Genomic DNA, 16,388 nt, shown 5'->3' on the forward strand with positions numbered 1-16,388 from the left:
CAACCCACGCAACCGACCACCTTCCAAAGGTCGCCACGTGTCAGACCATGCCAGTTACCACCAGGAGCCAGGAAATTGGTGGGGACTACATCACAGAGCCAAGCCCTGACCGGTTTCATCAGAGACTTCGGCAGAGGGCTGCTCTCTGTAACGTGATGCATGAGCTTAAATCCATTCTTATGAGCCTGGTTTACATACCAAATTTACATAAGTAATTCTCTCCAGTTTGCAGGTGTACAGACCCATTTGCATCAATTTATACTCCCAAAAAAGTATCCCTACTAGTTTTAATACTTTTATGCTCACAGTGCCGCCTTATATCCTGCAGCAGTCATATCATCTCTAGCAATTTTCTGATGTATATTTAGGTTTATACACTTGCATCCCAGATTACATTTAAAAAAAGACATCCCGGTGACATAACACGCAGTACCCTGTCAGGCACAGATACATAGACTAGCTGCATTGCTATATAGCAATTACATGGTCAGAACTTGTTAAACTATTACAACAATGCAACATTTGTTACTTATTTGTCACCAATACCGGAGGAAATAATTAAACACATTTCTTACATATTTGTAACAAATAGCAGAGAAAATAAATAATCAGACCACTGCAGAGAAAGCAAGTATTATCCCCTAGTTTATCCATTTTTCACACTAGTAGGACAATCATTACAACATGGGAAATAAGACTATTTATATTATTACTGATACAGTGCTTCCGATTATAGGAAGGGGGTGATCTCAAATCCCTCGTTTAGACCTTAAAGGGTGAGGGTATCCAGATTGAGAATCCAGCAAAGGGCCCCATACACTAGAACGATAATGCCCGATTTCATCCAAATTCGGGCCGATATATCGGGTGAAATCGGGCATTTTGGAGGTGTTTCCGATCCGATCCGAAGCGCGTTCCTGTGAGGGTCAGATCGGCTCCCCTAGATCGTTAGTGCTGCACTCGTGATATGTCGGTTCCCACAGGCATGGCTGGGATGGATCGCATACAAAATGTACCAAATCGTATGGAATCATATGGAACCACTCCCAGGAAGCGCCCGGGAGAGTTCAAGGGAAAACGCCTCCGACTTGAGCCTCAGACATATAGTTGTAGTGTATGGGGCCCTTAAGTTTCTCTTTCCAGAAGATCTTTATCCCTATCACCACCTCTATTATTTAACCCTAAATGTTCTAGACCAGGCCTGGCCAACCTGTGGCTCTCCAGCTGTTGTGAAACTAAACATCCCAGCATGCTCTGTCACAGTTTTAGCATTTCCGAATAGCAAAAGTGTAGAAGGGCATGCCGGGACTTCTAGTTTCACAGCTGGAGAGCCACAGGTTGGCCAGGCCTGTTGGATCACAATTGCGGTGTTCTTGAAAATGTTGCGGAACACTATGGTTCATCACGTTGTTCTTATTGTTTCTCATGTGTTCGAAGATCTGGACTAGTAGAACTCTTTTTGTCTTACCTATATAGCAGAGGCTACAAGGGCATGTCAGCATATATAAAATGAAGGTACAGTTGCAATTAAAAAAGCACTTTATAGGGAATATGGGCAGCACGGACGGTGTAATGGTTAGCATTACTGCCTCACAGCACTGAGGTCATGGGTTCGATTCCCACCATGGCCCTAACTGTGTGGAGTTTGTATATTCTCCCAGTGCTTGCGTGGGTTTCCTCCAGGTACTCCGGTTTCCTCCCACAATCCAAAAATATACTAGTAGGTTAGTTGGCTCCCAACTAAATTAACCCTAATGTGAATGTGTGTGTGTGTACATGTGATAGGGAATATAGATTGTAAGCTCCACTGGGGCAGGGACTGATGTGAATGGCAAATATTCTCTGTAAAGCGCTGTGGAATATGTGTGCGCTATATAAAATAAGAATTTACTTACCGATAATTCTATTTCTCGGAGTCCGTAGTGGATGCTGGGGTTCCTGAAAGGACCATGGGGAATAGCGGCTCCGCAGGAGACAGGGCACAAAAAAGTAAAGCTTTACTAGGTCAGGTGGTGTGCACTGGCTCCTCCCCCTATGACCCTCCTCCAGACTCCAGTTAGGTACTGTGCCCGGACGAGCATACACAATAAGGGAGGCATTTTGAATCCCGGGTAAGACTCATACCAGCCACACCAATCACACCGTACAACTTGTGATCTAAACCCAGTTAACAGTATGACAACAGAAAGGGCCTCTTAAAGATGGCTCCTTAACAATAACCCGAATTAGTTAACAATAACTATGTACCAGTATTGCAGATAATCCGCACTTGGGATGGGCGCCCAGCATCCACTACGGACTCCGAGAAATAGAATTATCGGTAAGTAAATTCTTATTTTCTCTATCGTCCTAAGTGGATGCTGGGGTTCCTGAAAGGACCATGGGGATTATACCAAAGCTCCCAAACGGGCGGGAGAGTGCGGATGACTCTGCAGCACCGAATGAGAGAACTCCAGGTCCTCCTTTGCCAGGGTATCAAATTTGTAAAATTTTACAAACGTGTTCTCCCCCGACCACGTAGCTGCTCGGCAGAGTTGTAATGCCGAGACCCCTCGGGCAGCCGCCCAAGATGAGCCCACCTTCCTTGTGGAGTGGGCTTTTACAGTTTTAGGCTGTGGCAGGCCTGCCACAGAATGTGCAAGTTGAATTGTGTTACAAATCCAACGAGCAATCGACTGCTTAGAAGCAGGTGCGCCCAACTTGTTGGGTGCATACAATATAAACAGCGAGTCAGATTTTCTGACTCCAGCCGTCCTTGCAATGTATATTTTTAAGGCTCTGACAACGTCCAACAACTTGGAGTCCTCCAAGTCGCTAGTGGCCGCAGGCACCACAATAGGTTGGTTCAGATGAAATGCTGATACCACTTTAGGGAGAAAATGCGGACGAGTCCGCAGTTCTGCCCTATCCGAATGGAAGATTAGATAAGGACTTTTATAAGATAAAGCCGCCAATTCAGATACTCTCCTGGCAGAGGCCAGGGCTAGTAACATAGTCACTTTCAATGGTTCAAACCAATGGGATTTGAGGAAATCTAAAACTACATTTAGATCCCACGGTGCCACCGGAGGCACCACAGGAGGCTGTATATGCAGTACTCCCTTGACAAAAGTCTGGACCTCAGGGACAGAGGCCAATTCTTTTTGGAAGAATATTGACAGGGCCGAAATTTGAACCTTAATGGATCCCAATTTGAGACCCATAGATAATCCTGATTGCAGGAAATGTAGGAAACGACCCAGTTGGAATTCCTCCGTCGGAACCCTCCGATCCTCGCACCACGCTACATATTTTCGCCAAATGCGGTGATAATGTTTCACGGTGACTTCCTTCCGTGCCTTAATCAAGGTAGGAATGACTTCTTCTGGAATGCCTTTCCCTTTTAGGATCTGGCGTTCAACCGCCATGCCGTCAAACGCAGCCGCGGTAAGTCTTGAAAAAGACAGGGACCCTGCTGTAGCAGGTCCCTTCTCAGAGGTAGAGGCCACGGTTCGTCCGTGAGCATCTCTTGAAGTTCCGGATACCAAGTCCTTCTCGGCCAATCCGGAACCACTAGTATTGTTCTTACTCTTCTTTGCCGTATGATCTTCAATACCTTTGGTATGAGCGGCAGAGGAGGAAACACATACACTGACTGGTACACCCAAGGAGTTACCAGTGCGTCCACAGCTATTGCCTGTGGATCTCTTGACCTGGCGCAATATTTGTCCAGTTTCTTGTTGAGGCGAGACGCCATCATGTCTACAATTGGTCTTTCCCAACGGTCTATTAACATGTTGAAGACTTCTGGATGTAGACCCCACTCTCCCGGATGAAGATCGTGTCTGCTGAGGAAGTCTGCTTCCCAGTTGTCCACGCCCGGGATGAACACTGCTGACAGTGCTATCACGTGATTCTCCGCCCAGCGAAGAATCTTGGCAGCTTCTGCCATTGCACTCCTGCTTCTTGTGCCGCCCTGCCTGTTTACATGGGCGACCGCCGTGATGTTGTCCGACTGAATCAACACCGGCTTTCCTTGCAGGAGAAGTTCCGCCTGGCTTAGAGCATTGTAGATTGCTCTTAGTTCCAGAATGTTTATGTGAAGAGACTTTTCCAGACTCGTCCATACTCCCTGGAAGTTTCTTCCTTGTGTGACTGCTCCCCAGCCTCTCAGGCTGGCGTCCGTGGTCACCAGGATCCAATCCTGAATGCCGAATCTGCGGCCTTCTAATAGGTGAGCCTTCTGCAACCACCACAGAAGTGACACCCTTGTCTTTGGTGACAGGGTTATTCGCAGGTGCATCTGCAGATGCGACCCTGACCATTTGTTGCATGGAATCTGCCGAATGGAATTGCTTCGTAAGAAGCCACCATTTTTCCCAGGACTCTTGTGCATTGATGTACTGACACTTTTCCTGGTTTTAGGAGGTTCCTGACCAGATCGGATAACTCCTTGGCTTTTTCCTCTGGAAGGAAAACCTTTTTCTGAACCGTGTCCAGAATCATTCCTAGGAACAGCAGACGAGTTGTCGGGATTAAATGGGATTTTGGAATATTCAGAATCCACCCGTGTTGTCTTAGCACCTCTTGAGATAGTGCTAAAGCTGTCTCCAGCTGTTCTCTGGACCTTGCCCTTATTAGGAGATCGTCCAAGTATGGGATAACTAATACGCCTTTTCTTCGAAGAAGAATCATCATCTCGGCCATTACCTTGGTAAAGACCCGAGGCGCCGTGGACAATCCGAACGGCAGCGTCTGAAACTGATAGTGACAGTTTTGAACAATGAACCTGAGGTACCCCTGGTGTGCGGGGTAAATCGGAACGTGTAGATACGCATCCTTGATGTCCAAGGATACCATAAAGTCCCCTTCTTCCAGGTTCGCTATCACTGCTCTGAGTGACTCCATCTTGAACTTGAACTTTTTTATGTAGAGGTTCAAGGACTTCAGATTTAGAATAGGCCTTACCGAGCCATCCGGCTTCGGTACCACAAATAGAGTGGAATAATACCCCTTTCCTTGTTGTAATAGGGGTACTTTGACTATCACCTGCTGAGCGTACAGCTTGTGAATGGCTTCCAACACCCTCTCCCTTTCGGAAGAGACGGTTGGTAAGGCAGACTTCAGGAAACGATGAGGAGGATCCGTCTCTAATTCCAACCTGTACCCCTGAGATATTATCTGCAGGATCCAGGGGTCTACCTGCGAGTGAGCCCACTGCGCGCTGTAATTTTTGAGACGGCCCCCCACTGTCCCCGAGTCCGCTTGAGAGGCCCCAGCGTCATGCTGAGGTTTTTGCAGGAGCCGGGGAGGGCTTCTGTTCCTGGGAAGGAGCTGCCTGTTGGTGTCTCTTCCCTCTTCCTCTGCCTCGTGGCAGGTACGACAAGCCCTTTGCTCTCTTATTTTTGTAGGAGCGAAAAGGCTGCGGTTGAAAGGTCGGTGCCTTTCTCTGTTGGGGAGTGACTTGAGGTAAAAAAGTGGATTTCCCGGCAGTAGCCGTGGCCACCAAGTCTGATAGACCAACTCCAAATAACTCCTCCCCTTTATACGGCAAAACCTCCATGTGACGTTTTGAATCCGCATCGCCTGTCCACTGTCGTGTCCATAAGGCTCTTCTGGCTGAAATGGACATAGCACTCACCCGAGATGCCAGTGTGCAAATATCCCTCTGTGCATCACGCATATAGATAAATGCATCCTTTATTTGTTCTAACGACAGTAAAACATTGTCCCTATCTAGGGTATCAATATTTTCAATCAGGGATTCTGACCAAACTACTCCAGCACTGCACATCCAGGCAGTTGCTATAGCTGGTCGTAGTATAACACCTGCATGTGTGTATATATTCTTTTGAATAACTTCCATCTTTCTATCTGATGGATCCTTAAGTGCGGCCGTCTCAGGAGAGGGTAACGCCACTTGTTTGGATAAGCGTGTGAGCGCCTTGTCCACCTTAGGGGGTGTTTCCCAGCGCGCCCTAACCTCTGGCGGGAAAGGGTATAATGCCAATAACTTTTTTGAAATTATCAACTTTTTATCAGGAGCAACCCACGCTTCATCACACACGTCATTTAATTCTTCTGATTCAGGAAAAACTGTTTGTAGTTTTTTCACACCATACATAATACCCTGTTTTACGGTATCTGTAGTATCAGCTAAATGTAACGTCTCCTTCATTGCCAAAATCATATAACGTGTGGCCCTACTGGAAAATACGTTTGAATTTCTACCGTCGTCACTGGAATCAGTGCCCGTGTCTGGGTCTGTGTCGACCGACTGAGGCAAAGGGCGTTTTACAGCCCCTGACGGTGTTTGAGGCGCCTGGACAGGCATTAATTGATTGTCCGGCCGCCTCATGTCCTCAACTGACTGTTTAAGGGAAGATAAACCATCACGTAATTCCACAAATAAAGGCATCCATTCTGGTGTCGACCCCCTGGGGGGTGACATCTGCATATTTGGCAATTGCTCCGCCTCCACACCAATATCGTCCTCATACATGTCGACACCACGTACCGACACACACCGCAAACTCACAGGGAATGCTCTAATGAAGACAGGACCCACTAGCCCTTTTGGGGAGACAGAGGGAGAGTCTGCCAGCACACACCACAAAGCGCTATATATACAAGGGATATCCTTATATTAAGTGCTCCCTTATAGCTGCTTTAATATATATATATATAGCCATTAATGTGCCCCCCCTCTCTGTTTTACCCTGTTTCTGTAGTGCAGTGCAGGGGAGAGACCTGGGAGCCGTTCTGACCAGCGGAGCTGTGACAGAAAATGGCGCCGTGTGCTGAGGAGATAGGCCCCGCCCCTTTTTCGGCGGGTTCTTCTCCCGCTATTTTTCCAGTCAGGCAGGGGTTAAATATCTCCATATAGCCCCTATGGGCTATATGTGAGGTATTTTTAGCCTTGTATAAGGTTTATATTTGCCTCTCAGAGCGCCCCCCCCCAGCGCTCTGCACCCTCAGTGACTGCCCAGTGAAGTGTGCTGAGAGGAAAATGGCGCACAGCTGCAGTGCTGTGCGCTACCTTATGAAGACTGAGGAGTCTTCAGCCGCCGGTTTCCGGACCTCTTCACGCTTCAGCATCTGCAAGGGGGTCGGCGGCGCGGCTCCGGGACCGGACTCCACGGCTGGGCCTGTGTTCGATCCCTCTGGAGCTAATGGTGTCCAGTAGCCAAGCAGCAAATCCACTCTGCATGCAGGTGAGTTTACTACTTTCCCCCTAAGTCCCACGTTGCAGTGATCCTGTTGCCAGCAGGACTCACTGTAAAGAAAAAAAAACCTAAACTAAACTTTCTCTAAGCAGCTCTTTAGGAGAGCCACCTAGATTGCACCCTTCTCGTTCGGGCACAAAATCTAACTGGAGTCTGGAGGAGGGTCATAGGGGGAGGAGCCAGTGCACACCACCTGACCTAGTAAAGCTTTACTTTTTTGTGCCCTGTCTCCTGCGGAGCCGCTATTCCCCATGGTCCTTTCAGGAACCCCAGCATCCACTTAGGACGATAGAGAAATAACTGGTAATAAATAAGAATAAATATTTTAGTTTTATTCTTCTCACAAAAAGTTTTTGTTCCCTTTTCACCTAGTTTGCAAACCTCACGCTTTCTACACCCTTTAATTCTCCAAACATATTTCTATTCGCTATGGTGCCTGTTAGTACTAATTCTAATTTACTCTTAGACCCAAATGATTTTTAATTTTTCGCCCTCCTGTACACAACATTTGGATTATCGGGAAGAGGTTCACACAAAACAGGATCTTGTTTAAGAATATGCCAGTTTTTTCTCAAGCTTTCTTAATTTTATTTGCTTCACTATTATAGTTTGTGTAAAATGGATAAAAGGTCTGTTTCTATTGTAGTCTTCTCTTTATAGGCTAGTAGTTAATTTCTGTTTTTATTTCTTGCTCTCTCTTTCGATTGTGCAATAAGATCTTTCAGGTACCCCCATTCCTCGAAACGTTTGGTATATACTTCTGCTTGCTTATCTACTCTTTCTAGAGAAGTACAATTTTTTCCGTAATCTGGAAAATTGGGAGAATGTAATATTTTGCTTCCATGGTGGAAAATGGCAGCTCCAAGTAACTGTTAAAGTCAACCTTTTTAAAAAAAATTATATGTCTCAATTATTCCTGTATTTTCAAAATTGCTTGAATCCAATATAAAATCTGTGTGAACCTGAGATGATAGTAGTTATTATTTATCATCTTCATAAATTTATGAAATTCCGTAGTCTCCCCATTCCAAACAATAAGTATATCCTCTATAAATCTTTTCAAGAGGACAACATTGCCAAACAATACATAATCCCTAAGGGTATTCTTCCAGTCGCCCATATATAAGCCAAAATCGGGGCATAAATACTCCCTATCCCACAGGTCTGTAAGAACCAGTCAAAAATAATAATAATAATAATAATAATAATAATAATGTTTTAAAATAAACTTGAGACAGATAAATCTTGCTAATTCTGAATTTATATCTGGGTCAGCTAATAGGGTTCTTATAGTATGGCCGTGTAAAGAGATTGCACATCTACTGTGCACCACTTACACCCCACTTTCCACTCAAGGTTTTCTATTCATTGCAATGCACGGGTGGAATCTCGTATATACAGTAGGAGTCACGTTTTAAAACATACTTTATATACCTATCTACATATTCAGAAAGTCTGGCAGTTAACGACTCTATTCCCACAACTATCAGGCGACTTTAGGTTTTATATTATCCTTATGGATCTTAGGCATATGATAGAGTGTGGCTAGTCTCGGGGTTTCATTAAGCAGATATTTGTATTCCACTATGGAGACACATTGGTTGTTCAAACCATCCTGCAAAAAGGCCCTTCAATTCTACTGGAAATCTTTAATTAGGATCATTATCTAACTTCTCTTAAGACTTAGTGTCACATCTCCCCCCACCCTCCACAAATGAAATGCTTCAGCTTCATGGTCAACAGTCACAATCTAAAATTACGACTCCTCCCCCTTTTTAGCACTTACGTTTTTTTAAAGCTTGATATTCCTCATAGTTCATGCTCTTATTTTTACCCCCTTTGATCTAAACTTATTTTGAACTAGATTGTCAATGTCTCTCTTGACAGACTGGCTGAACATTTCTGTGTATGGATCCCTTGATTATAAGGGATAGTTTGTCGATTGGAGGGAGAGGAGTGCCATTTCCTTTCTGGTTGGTTTCCTGTTCTCTGTATTATGATCTGTTTAGAGGGGGTCGTTCTAAAAAAAGCCGGCCTATCTCTTTGTCCAAATCTGGAATGGTAGTTTAATTTCCCATCATCTACTGATTGTAATCTGTTGTATCTCTTGTCATGAACAAAACCTTTGTTTGATTTACCTGATTTTTAAACCTGTGGGCTGATTTCTGTCTTCTTTTAATATGAACTTGTCTATCGGGGTCATTCGGACCTGTTTACATGCTGCAGTTCATTGCAGCGGTGCAAACGGATCGGAACTGCGCATGCGCGGCGGCCGCATTGCATAGGCACATCGTTGTCCAGCGGCAGAGACACCGCGTACAAAGTGGTTGCAGCGGCGACCGCAAGAAGACTGAGAGGAGGAAGGCATTCCGGGGCGTTAACTCACCGTTTTCCGGGCGCGGAGATCCAAACACAGGCGTGTCCAGGCGTTTGGAGGGTGGATGTCTGACGTCAATTCCGGGACCTTCATCGCTGGCTCCATCGCACATGGTAAGTAACTGCAGGGCTAGTCTTGTTTTACACAAAACTTTTTTAGCATAGTAGGGCTGCACAAGCGATCGCAGCCCTGCTCTGCTGAAATACACTACCCCATAGGTGCCATCTAGTTGATCGCACAAGCAGCAAAAAGTTGCTATGTGCGATCAACTCGGAATGACCCCCTATATCCAAACTCCCTATTACGGTTACTCATTCCCTTATTTGTCTCCTAACCAGGCTTGCAATTGTGGTAATTCTCTTTATGCATACGTCTTGTGCTGTGCTCCCTAGAACATCTCTTCTCTCAATTATTTCTTACATGCGAAATCTGTGTGCAAGCTAGTTTTTCAACCCTATCTTGCCGTCGTGGGATACATTTAAGTTCAGGCAGCATATCACAGAGAGCAGCGCTCTGGCGAAGTCTCTGACAAAACGGGTCAGGGCTTGGCTGTGTGATGTGGTCCCCGCCAATTTCCTGGCTCCCGGTGGTAACTGGTATGGACTGACACGTGGCGGCCTCTGGAAGGTGGTCAGCTGCATGGGCTGTGAACCCGACAGGACTTCTGGAAAAGCGACGGAGTTAGCCTGGTGGAGTATCCATTATAGAACCATGTAGTAACTTGTCCAGACTGTCTTTTAAGGGGTACGGGCATTTTTATAGTTGTTTTACATGTCCATGCCCACTGATTGTCTTTTAAAATAAAACTTAATGCATCATGAAGTGCCCCTTCTGCATTTGTTTAAACAGATTCACTGCCCGCTGGACTTTGGGATTCATAAGAAGGGAGCAGCAGTACTGCATATTGGAACATTGGACTCTGGTGATATTATATCGGTTTTTAAAAGTGTGACTACACTTTATGTATATGGCATAAGTGAAAAAAAGCACCAAAGTATTAGCATAGCATATGTGTTTCCTTATGTATATACTATATGTTAGGGACAATGGAGGAAGTGTATCAAACCTTCTAAAAAGTGGACAAGCGGAGAAGATAGTGATAGAACCTAATAAACTTCTAGCTACCATTTATCAAGTGCATTCTATAAAATGTTTGGTAGAAGCAGATGGTCCCTGAGTCAGAGGTGGATGTAATGCTGTCCTGCGTGGCAAAGTATCATTGTTCGGTACTTTGCACATAACCCATTATTCATGTGCAAGAATGGGTACTGCGAGACAGGACACAGGGACAGCATAAGGCTGTCAGTGATTGTCTGATGCCTTTGGGGGCGGCAGAGGGGTGGAGACGGGCTCAGTTTATGAAAACGGAGGCATGTTGTCACAGTTTAGAGGAAGGGAAGAGGACAGGGATCTCAGTCAATTGGCCTAATTCAAGGTTGATTGCAAAAGCAAAATTTTCCTCTATTGGGCAAAGCCATGTTGCACTGCGGGGGGCAGATATAACATGTGAAGAGAGTTAGATTTGGGTGGGTTACATTGTTTCTGTGCAGGGTAAATAATAGCAGCTTTATTTTTACACTGCAATTTAGATTTCAGTTTGAACATACCCCACCCAAATCTAATTCTAGGCCCATTGTACGGAGATTTCCTGGCCTCTGTGTGGGGTGGATTGCTCGTCTCTATGGGTGCCGCAAGCTGACAGTACAGATCAGTAATACAGCAGAAGACATGATGCCCCCTGCTGCATTACCATATTAATGATATCGATAGCAACTCCAATAATATCTGAAACAGGCCCATTGGTTTCTATGGGCGACTTCTCCACCCTTAATGCTAATTACACACTATACAGCAACAGGATCCGGCGGGGTTCCAACATCAGCAATGCATACACACTTGCCGATGTTGGCAGCAGTGGAGAGGAGGCCGGGAGGGGAGTGGTGCCATGCTTCATTCGGCAGCACAGCCAAATGACGAGGTCAGTGGCGACGCGCGGGAGCGTGCAAAGTCAGCAACATAGTGCGTACACTCTATCGTGAATGATGTTTCGAAATCAGGCACATTGGAGGTTATTCAGAGATGGACGTGGCCACATCCACCTGGCCTGCGCATGCGCATTGACCGCAGTGTGTGACCTTACAGATTGTGGCCGCATTCAGGCAGTGTAATGGACAGTGGCAGCCATAAGAGGGGGCGTTGTCGCGGCGTTGAGGGGCAGGCCGTTCCGAACAGGTTGTGTTGGGAGCATTTTCGGGGCGTCTGCTTAAAATCACACGTAGCCGCTCCGAAAAAAATGCCCGTTGACTGCCTGAAAGCGCCCAGGGGTCAAACCTAAATCAGATGCGTTCGTAATTAGATTGCGGATGCATTGGAAGGCAGCCCCACACATGCTGGGCGACCCTCAGAATGTGCAGAAATGAACAACCCCCATTGCCCACAATATCAACTAGTGTGTACCCGGCATTAGAAGGTTTGATACAGTTTGCTCACATGGGTGAAATGTACCTAAAAACCACGTATGTTTCAAATTATTACAAACAAGTAAAACTATTTTAAAACTTTTAAAATTAGTAAAATAGTAAATTAAAAAAAAAAAAGTCAGTTTTGTGTGGATTTCTGCAAGTTAAACGAAAAATAGAATTTAGGTTTTACCTGGTTAAACTTTTTTTGATTTTCGAGTCCATAGGAGCCACAGGGATCAATGCTGCGTACAGCCTGGAGATGGGAGATAGACTGGGCACCAAATGGTTACAAGATTTTACCCAGCAGCCCTCCTGCTCACTTCTCCACTTTACCCCGCCCCCAGCCATTAGCCCATCAATTTAGTTAGCACGCCAACAGCAGGAGTGACAAGAAAATGGAGCAGGAAGACCCTCAAACAGAGACACACTCAAATGAAGCTGGTCACACAGCCGCTAATATAGGAACAAAGTTCTGCAAGCCAGGTGCGTCAGGGAAAGCGCCCTGTGTCCCCTATAGAGTTGAAGAAAAGGATTTAGGGCTTAATTCAGGTCGCATTGTAAAAGATCGAAATGTAGGCGACGGGACCTCCGTATGCATGTGCAGGTCCCGTCCCGTGTATGTGCCCGTAGTTAATGCGTCCGGTCCACATTAACTGCGAAAGCCTCTGCCTGATTGACAGGCAAAGGCGTTCGCGGGGAGAGCGGGGGGCAGTGACCAAGCCTTTTTCGCCGGCATCGAGGAACGGAGGCGTCGGTGGCATTTTCGGGGTGGATGCGTGTCATCACACTACCTGGCCAAGATCTGTTTTGAAGCCAGCCAGCCCTGCTTCAGAGAATCATACAAAATGAAGAGGGAATCCAATCTGCGGATATCCTTGTTCCTGTCCACCTAAAAGCAGGGAGCCCGCACCACATGAAGAGAAGACGGAAGCACGATCTCCCAGTTAATGTGAAACCTAGAGATCACCCTGGGTAAGTAACCCAAGCGAGGGCGAAGGACGATCCGACCTGTATGAAAAAACTAGAGCAAAAGTAAAGCGCCAGGACAAGGCGCTTTATGCCAAAACTCTTCAAGCTGATAAATGGCAAGAACGAAAACGGTCATCTATGTGAGCCATCGAACTTCCACCCTGTCCACGGATTCAAAGGGAGCAGACTGGAGGGTCTGAAGAACTAAAGACAGTTCCCATGGAGCAACCACGGGCATCAATGGAGACAGGACACCAGATCCAGCTGGTGTTGGAAAAGGTCGGACAGGTCGGAGACCTGTATCTTAAAGGACGAGAGCCGAAGGCCTAGAAAAAGGCAGGGAGTCGTGAGACTCAATGACCATGTGTTGACTCCTGAGGCAGAAAAGCATGCAAAGTAAGTCCAACAAACGCAGTGATAAATCCTGGTCAAATGCAGTTTCCTGGCTTTGAGCATGGTATTAATGTCCCTATTAGAAAACCTTTGCCCGTAAGATGGACATCACAAGAGCTGCCCCATCAAAGCAAGACGAGCCAGGACCAAATAATGGCAGGGTCCCTGAGACTGGAGATTCGGCCGTAGAGGTAGACGCAGCAGAGCAACGAAAGAATCGGTATACCACACTCGTCGTGGCCAATGCAGGTCTACCATGATCATCAGGTCCTCTACCCGCCTGAACTTCAAGAATGGAGAGACAGCATAGATGAGAGGAAATGTCCACGGAAATCAGCATAGTGTATGCCAGAAAGGCTGCAGGATCTCTGTACGGAGGCAGTATCTCGGCAGCTAGTGATTGTTGATGTCTGGGGACCAAAACGGTGAACCAGCAACTAAAGCACTTTTGGATATAGGGTCCACTCACCAGAATGCCTGTCCGGGCTACTGAGGAAAACCGATTCCCAGGAATGAACACCACAGCCAGAGCAGATAGATGACGATCCGCCCAACAGAAATATGACCCCCCCCCCCCCCTCCCCCCACGAGACCTGCTTCAGTGGTGATCTGTACCCAGTCCTGGATCCAAAAAGGGTGACCCTGGTCCAGGTTGAGCGAAAGTAGCCACCATGACAGGGAGTGGTGAACCTGCTGCGAGAGGACTCTTCTTCTTGATGCACCAATGATACCTGTTACACCTGGCCAGACCCTTCAATATTCAAAAAAAGACGGGAATAAAACTAATCCCTCATGATCAATGTAACAACCATAGAACCCCAGATTTGCATGCAGGCATGGATGGGCACCCTGCGATGACAGATGAACGCATGGATTTTGGATTGTGGGGTCAAAATCTTGTCCTGCAGGAGGAAGAGTAGTTGGAGGTAAGACGCCAGTAAAGCTTCCAAGGGCAACCTTCTCCTGCTCCAAATGATCTTCCAGCCGAAAAAACTATAGAAGATCTGCTGTCAAGTGAATGTGGTCTGTCAAGACATCCGATAACTGGTTAGGAGGAGGTGGTCGTCCCAATAAGGAAGGATCCTGATGTGGTGTAGGTGAGCTGCTATGACCACCATGAACCCCCACAGTTCCGTTGACTGACCAACAGTAATGTTCGAAACTGGCAACGATTGGATCATACGGGAAACCTGATGAAGCGGTGATGCTGGTACGTCAGCATTGCATAGATATGCATCGTGAATGCCCGGTGATGGCATAAAGTCCCCTGGTATATGTGTACAGCAAAGGACAATAACTCCTTACTGTTAGTTCCTCAGGAAAGTCAGCTTTTTTCCCAGCCAGCTGCCATTGGTATCAGCTACCCAGGCAGACACAAAGGCTGGGCGAGCAATAGCTCTCCTATTAGCATAAACCACGTGTCAGGAATTGGGAGGACAGAAGGTATGACTAGACGCATGACATATGCGTCCACCAGATGCAGGGAGTCCCATTTAGGCCGATCCCTAGGTGGTAGCGGTGAGGGGAGAGAGAGTGAGAGAAGTCTGCCTGAGGCGGGCTGTCAACAATGTTGCAAGCAGGCTCAGGTGTGGGGGAGGGACAAACAGGCTGGGTCTGGCTCCCCTCTGGGTGATAATCTCCAGCGACTGTGGCCCACACCACCTGTAAATAGCCCAGCAGTGAGCCATTCTCTTACCTGCCCAGGGTCCGGTTGGGGCTGCGGTGCTGTGCGTCAGCTTTTAGAGACCCTCGATGGAAGTCACGACCCAGTCGCCAGTGCTGCCGCCAGGTGTTGGGGCGGCTGTGAGGAGGTCCTAGAGGATTCCTTAACTGACCACTCAGTTAAGTAAAAATAGCGTAAAGATGAAAACCAAAAAAGTTAAATAAAAAGTTACCAGGGGGGCTACTTAGGGGCAGACCCCACAAAATGGTGCCCAATCCTTCTGGCACCAAACAGAAACTGGTGAGCCGACGGCTGGGGGCAGGGTATAGTGGAGAAGGGAGCAGGAGGGCTACTGGGTAAAATATTGTAACCATTTGCAGTGGCGCACGCAGGGAGGGTGTCTTGAGTACCCAGAAACCCCCAACTGACTAAGACAGAACACAGGGGGGATGACACAGTGACGGGAACAGAGCACAGAGGGGGGGGGGGTGTAGTGACTGGAACAGGACACAGAGGAGCAGAGTGACACAGTGACAGAACACAGTCACTACTAGGACAGAACATGGGGGGGGGGGGGTGACAGTGGACGGGAGAGAACACTTCATCAAGCATTTAAAATGCTTTAAAAATCCTGCGTTTGCCCCTGAATTGGTATTCAGTCTCTCTCCCATCTCCCGGTTATACCCAGCATTGATCCCTGTGCCCTCTAGTGGACGAAGAAGAACGAGGATTTTTTACTAAACGTAAAATCTTTTTCTCCGAGTCCATCTGGGGGATGCTACGTACTTACTAAGGGGTTAGAGAGAGTGTGTGGAATGGAGTTTGGCACAGACTCTATCAAAACTAAATTCTCCCCCCTCTAACTCTTGTATCTACAGTCTCTCTACAGACCCAGCCCCAGTTAATGTTTAGCCAAGCCGGGAGAGACAGAATAAACCAGTAACAAATAAACCAGACATGTAAAAAAAGGGAGGGATCGCAGCATCCCCCAGATGGACTCAGAGAAAGATTTTACTGTGAGTAAAAAAATTCTCATTTCTTCTTCATCAATCTGGCGGACGCTGCGTACTTACTAAGGGGATATCCCAAAGCAAGCCAACAAGAGGAGGGAGAAGCGTATGGCAATGCCGCCTGTAAAATTTTACGGCCAACAGAGGCAGTCTCCATACCAAAAGTATGGAAACGGTAGAATTTTGTGAAGCTATGCACAGATGACCAAGTCGTCGCTCTGCAGAGCTGCTCAACAGAAGCACCGCTGCGAACCGCACAGGAAGCACCAACAGCTCTAATCGAATGAGCCTGCAGTGGAACAGGAACAG

General features: G+C 46.8%; 1 protein-coding gene across 6 annotated transcripts in view; it reads right to left on the reverse strand.

Moving 5' to 3' along the window:
• HDAC10 (histone deacetylase 10) overlaps positions 1-16,388 on the reverse strand; it is a 167,293-nt gene that overhangs the window by 87,132 nt on the left and 63,773 nt on the right. The window lies entirely within an intron of this gene.

Source organism: Pseudophryne corroboree, chromosome 6 (assembly GCF_028390025.1).
Source record: "Pseudophryne corroboree isolate aPseCor3 chromosome 6, aPseCor3.hap2, whole genome shotgun sequence".
Lineage (NCBI taxonomy): Eukaryota > Metazoa > Chordata > Amphibia > Anura > Myobatrachidae > Pseudophryne > Pseudophryne corroboree.